This window comes from Xyrauchen texanus, chromosome 5 (genome assembly GCF_025860055.1).
Source record: "Xyrauchen texanus isolate HMW12.3.18 chromosome 5, RBS_HiC_50CHRs, whole genome shotgun sequence".
In the NCBI taxonomy this organism is placed as follows: Eukaryota; Metazoa; Chordata; class Actinopteri; order Cypriniformes; family Catostomidae; genus Xyrauchen; species Xyrauchen texanus.
This window is the reverse complement of record NC_068280.1, coordinates 24,238,740-24,244,739: the sequence shown is the minus strand read 5'-3', so window position 1 is coordinate 24,244,739 and position 6,000 is coordinate 24,238,740.

Here is a 6,000-nt window from a genome sequence, read left to right as displayed (position 1 = left end):
CCCCTCCCCATCGCGAGCTGCTGCGCCACCCCATAATCCCGCTGACAAGAGTGGAAGACTGCAGGCTGCACCGTCTCTGCTAATTGGTAAGTGCGTTATTCAAGTATCATTTAGGAAGTACATTATAAAAGTAAACTGGTGTTGATGTCATGTTAGTCTGTTACATAATTAAATAGGCTGAATCGGTGATATTTGCTTATTATTCACCAAAATTGCTGAATTTAATTCACCACCCCCCCCCAGGATATAATTATAAATTATGACATGATTTTAAAAGTTATTATTTTAAGCCTATTTGGAGAGAGAGATGTTTATAATGTGACAATATGTCAGTCATCGTGTGATAACGAAAATATAACTAGGCCTACTACTACTTGTTCTAAGCAGTTGTGACAAACTGATTAATCCAGGTGTGCCTGACCTCAGTAGTCACAACAACAATAATCAGACACACCTGGATTAATCAGTTTGTTAACTGTGTGTCTGTCAATAATGGCAGACAGGAAACAAAGGAGCTGGCTGAAGTTCAGGAAGTAGTGCAGCTGTGCATAAAGCCAATTAGCACTGGTTAAAATTTATAAAACAGAAACAATATATGTTATATATTATTTAATAATACAGTTTATTTATCACAAATATCAAATTTTAATTTAATTTACGTCTTATGCTGGCTAATTACGACGTTTAACCTTGTTTTTTCACTGTGTTCACATATTAGATGGAGAAATAATTACAGAGGGATTTATGGATATCTGCTTTTGTTATCCTGTAAATCAGAATATACTGTCTATGAATATGTTGCCCATACCTCTCTATCATTTATCAATCTTTTACTTCTCACTAATTTAGACTTTTGTTTCCACAGGTGGGAATGCTGTCCTCCATTGGTTGAAGAGATACCAAAAACATCATAACCAACCATGGCCATAGATATAGATGCCTTTCAATTTACCTAATCACCACTCTCGCATTCATTACTCACTACTCTATGAAGGTAAAAAAGTATCAACACCCTAGAGCACGTAGATGTGAATTTGAGAACTTGTACAAGAAATAATCATATTACGTGAACATTTACACTTGCAACTCAGGGGCGGTGAGAGAGAAGGGGTGGCAGGGTGTTCAAAGCAATGTGTTTAATTGTACGTTAAGCATCTCCTCCCATTGAAAACGCTTAATAGACCAACAGTTATTAAAAAAAACACACAATTCGTTATACATTATTAATAAAACAAAGGCAGCAGGTTTATTTGCACTGAACACAAATTTGCTTTCTTTCGTCATATTCTGTGCTCATCTGCTTTTCTGTAGAATGCATTATTAGTATGGTGTTTACTGAGTTTGATATCATTTATTTCTTTATATATCAGTCTAATGCATTAAGCCATGTTAGCATCTCAGAGCGTCTCCCTTTCTCTCTCACTGCCACTGAGTTGCAAGTGCACAAGTTAGTTTTGCAACTTGTGCAAAATTCAAGGTGCGAAATTTGAAATTGTAGTGACAGATTTGAGAAGTGCCTAATTGAGGTTGTACTGCGATTAAAGGCAAATATATATATATTACAAGTTTGTGACTGTCATTGTATTTCTGTGAATGGCATTTTTCACATTTGTGACTACTTGTCTGCAGCTTCAAATTCAGAATATAGTTTTTTTTGTCTTTTGTCTGCGAGTGCAAATTTCAACATTCAACTTCAGATTTTAATTTGACAGGTTTTCACATTGGAGCTGTGAGTGTAAATGTTCACGTACAAGTATGAATATTTATTGTACAAGTTCTCAAATTCACATCTACGTGCTCTCCAGTGTTAATACTCTTTTAAAAGTAAGCCTACTTATATTGTGAGTTTTTGGACAAAGTCCTCTTACCTGAACATTTTTCTTTGCTTTCTCACGATGTGGAGCATGCTTAAGGGTCACGGCTATCATGTCTTCCACACTCTGGGTCTTGTGGTGTGGATACACCTTACTGCAGGCACCTTCAAGTTATAGTTCACAGTAAGTATAACTAGATCACAGACACATGTAGAAAGTATTATTCTCGATAGTACTAAAAATCCATCATGTTCTCATAACAGATCATTTTCCACTTATATATTTATATGCTTAGTTTGAATGAATATTTCAATCAAAGAGAATGAATCTATCACATTCTACTTGCGCTTTTTGCAATCTTGGAGACAGGATCTCTTGAGTAATATTTTGAACTTACGTATGATCGCATCATTGATCAGCAGTTGCTGAAATGCCCGTTTTCCTTTTCTCCCTTTGTAGCTGTATTCAGCCCAAAGGGAATTCTCTCCGATTTTTTTTAGCATTCTTCTAATGCCATCCCCCAAACAGCCTGCACTCTGAAGACAAAGATATCGAATCTACATACAAACAACAACAATCAGTTATCAAAGAACAGTGCCAAGAAATTGCAGCATAACATAAAACAGCATTTGTTTCAGCACATACAATCTTCTTGCGAAACTCAACAGCTTTCAGCTTTTCGCACAGCTCTTCCAATTCCTCCACTGACTTGCAAGGCTCCTCTAGCACCTCTAATAGGTCCAAGGCAGAGGTGCTTTGCTGGTTCACAGACTGCAGTCCAATAGCTGTTTTAATATCGGCATGGATTTGGTCAAGTTTCAGCAGTATTCTCCTCTCCAAGCCATCAAATAGCTGAGAGATATCTGTGAAAACATTGTGAAAACATTGTCTCTCTCTCTCTCTGATTTTTTTTCTCAATTTTAGTAATTATAGCCATTCAGCATTACAGTATAATTAAAATCTATCAATTTTAACATTTATTTAATAAATGCTTCAAATAACACTATTGTAATCAATGCAACAAAAAAGGCCTATGCCCTTCAAAATATTGTATATATATATATTATAGCAAATGTCAAAAAGACAGATTAAACAGAGCTGATTCATATTAAAGAAAGTATGACTGTTAGAATCACAATGCTTGTACATATCCAGGTCATCTGTATATACGTATGTGTATAAAGTCTTTCTTCGTACCTTGAATCTGCTGGCTTGTAGAACTGGACTGTGGTTGGAGTGTTGAAGCAGATTGAACTGTAACCACATCAATCAAAAAGTCAATCAAAAAGTTTCAATGTTACAATGCAGAAGTTTTCTGTTAACCTGCTCACCTAGGCTTCATTTATTTGATCAATGTGAAAGTCGAAACCGTTATAATGTGAATTATTACTACATTTTTTGTACTGTAAATGTAAATTACTAAATGCAGTTTAATTACTAAATACATTTATGTGATGGCAAAGCTGAATTAGTATAGTCTTCATGATCCTTCAGAAATCATTAATATGCTGATTTGCTGCTCAAGAAGCATTTATTATTATGAATGTTGTAAAGAGTTGTGTTGCTGTTTTATTTAATTTAGTTTTTAAAAAGTCCCAACCTTAAACTTCTTTCTATAATTACTCAGTTACTGAAAAATTAAAACTCAAAATGTACTCACAGGAAGGAGCATTGGGCAACATCAAATTAGATTGTTTTTGTTTTTTTCTTTTTGGCTGCAGCTCCTCATCTAAGGTAAAAATAAAAAAAGAACTGAGTGAAAAAGACATAACATTGTTTAAACCTATAAAAACTAAATAACAGTGGTCTTACCTTCATCAGTCTCAACAGCTGAAAAAATAAAAACAGTGACAGCAATCATGTAGGCAATATTGACTTCTCATATATATACTTTAAGTGACATTAATTTTCTACTTACACTCAAGGGTAGTTTCTGCTAATGTTGATCTGTTTTTTGATTTTGTTTTCTTTTTTTTGCTTGTAAGCTTGTAATGTCATCTTCCAGGCCAAATGGAATAATGAAAATATAGAATTAGGTTATATAGTTAAATAAATTCTCCTTTTAAAAATCCTCACTGATATTTAAAACCCTTTTTTTTTTGGTATGAGCACACCACAATGAATTCACCTTGAGACGACCCACCGTTCTCATGAACTGCAAAACAAAATGTAATTAAACATTAATAGAGAACACAAATTTTGGCTTTTCATAATCATTCTCATTTCAGTTATAGTTTATATGCTTACAGCTTTGAGCCTGTTTTGCCCATCTGGGCTGGCTGGGCAAGACTTCTTCCTCTGCAAAAAACAAATTTTAAAAATTACCTTTCATAATAAATTAGGGAAGATCTTTAACCTATGTATTATACCATATCTAAATACCTCTAAATCGTCTAGGGGGAATGACTTTTCTCCCCCTATTCTCATCAGAGTCCTCAACATGCGACGTTTCTTGGGCCTTTCTTGCCCGAAATCTTGCGAAACCATAATTATCTGCTCACAAAGCAGCATAACTTATTATAGAAATATTTGCTATTTTTTTGTCTTGATTAAAAAGTTTGTAAGGTATTATTTTGCATACTTTACCTGTGTCAGAAAATATTCTGACTTGATGTTTTGACCATAGCTTCTTGTCTGGGATGGCACATTTTTTTACCATAATACCAGCGTTCACGTGAGGCCAGTAGCAATACAATACCTTTCAGACATAGATGTATTTGTTTTCATTTGCACCTTTACAATAAACCTGTTTAATATTTAACATTTATGTTTATATATATGGACTTCGTCTTACCTCATTATTTAACTCCAACCAGCTGGATGGAGCCACCTCAACTTCATTGTGCTCAATAAAATGAAGCACAACATAGCGCGAATAATCCTGTATTAAACAGAAAAGTTAAAATATAATTTGTTGAAATTTTTATAATTAGTTATGAATTGATCCATAGGACATGCTCTAACCTCATGAATAAATTATGATAATGGCTGTTTTGTATCAGATCCATTTGTTCCATTTGTTCCATTTTGATCCACCTTATTTTCTTAAGTTCTAGACATTCTCATTTCATTTTTGTAGTTAAAATGTTCTTCTACAGAAAGGCTTGAGTCTTGTGACATATTTGATGATTTGGTTGTAATGCTCTGTGTCTTTAAATGAAACTAATAAATAACTATGTACATCTTTCAACAGTCTACAAAGTATGAAGGATAGACACAACAATTCTGATTCCACGATCTTCCAACATGAATGCCCTCCTCTCAAGTGCCTTTTCTGGACTCACTAAGATGCACAGAGCAGTGCTAAAACACAAGAAGTGTTCATACAGTTGTCCTTGTAGTGCTCCCTTCAGAACTATCTTCCCTGTGTATAATGCAAACTGTCTGAATTCGGTTGCTTTCCAACGCTCAATTTCTTGCAACCCCCTTGGCTTTCTGGCAAAGCAGTCAGGAATTGTTTTCTTCAGTGTCACCAGCCTATTGCTTACACGGGCCACGTCCCCTGATGACATGCGGTACTCGGATCTACCTCTTGTCCACAATAGCAGCAACTTTTTCATGACCCCAAGGCAGCTCTGGTGCATGTAATCGATGGGGAATGATTTGATCATGTTGATTGGGAGGACAGAGAAAGGCGAAATCTTCTCCTCGTGATGGTGTTCTGGTTGCCAACACTCCCTGAATGATTGTTCTGTCCTCAAGGTCAGATTGTCAACATCTGGATACGTCATCCGACCATCCCAGGATCCCTTCTGGGTGCATCTGTCACACCCATAGTAGCCCGAGAACTGCTTGACACACTTGACCATGGCTTTGGCAGGAGCATCGCAGGTAACGCATCTCAGTTGGATGTTTAAATGTTTGCCTTCCCAGGTCAGACCATTCTGCATTAGTTCTGCCAATTCCTGAACTGTGTCACTAATAAAGTCTTGTGTTTTAGGTTTGGATGCAGCAGTGATGAGGCAGAGGGGGAAAATACATGCTGGTGACAAATTAATAGAACAAAGAACTGGCCAGAGGGACAAGTTTGAGCTTTTAAATATTGGTAGCCCATCAACATTTAAGGAGAGGTCCAGTGACTGCAGATGGTCTGTCACAGCTGCAGGATATCTGCTCAGATGCTTTGAGAGCTGATCTGCCACATTGAACTGTACACTCTCAACAGCATCTTTGGTAGTAAGTTCAT